A 317-nucleotide genomic window follows, 5' to 3' on the forward strand; every position below is an offset into this window, starting at 1 on the left:
CCTACATGGATGAAGCTGAATGAATCCTGTATAGGTGGTAGGCAAAAAATCCCAGCCCTAAGGAAGGGAGGACTATATTGATTTCTCTCCAAATTTCTCTCCTCAGACTCCTCCTCCAACTCATCCCACACAACCTACACATTCCTATTTTCCATGCTGTCCATGGGATTCCCCTTGCCTGCTCATCAGTGATCTCACCCTGACTTTCTGCTCAGAGCTGCTCATTGTTAACACCCTCAAGTTTAACTCATTCCCTTTATCTTCTCTTTCTCTCCCCACACGGCGGGTGAGGTCCCCAGAAGCCTCTCTGAAGCCAC

Source organism: Geospiza fortis, unplaced genomic scaffold, assembly GCF_000277835.1.
Source record: "Geospiza fortis unplaced genomic scaffold, GeoFor_1.0 scaffold68, whole genome shotgun sequence".
Taxonomy (NCBI): Eukaryota; Metazoa; Chordata; class Aves; order Passeriformes; family Thraupidae; genus Geospiza; species Geospiza fortis.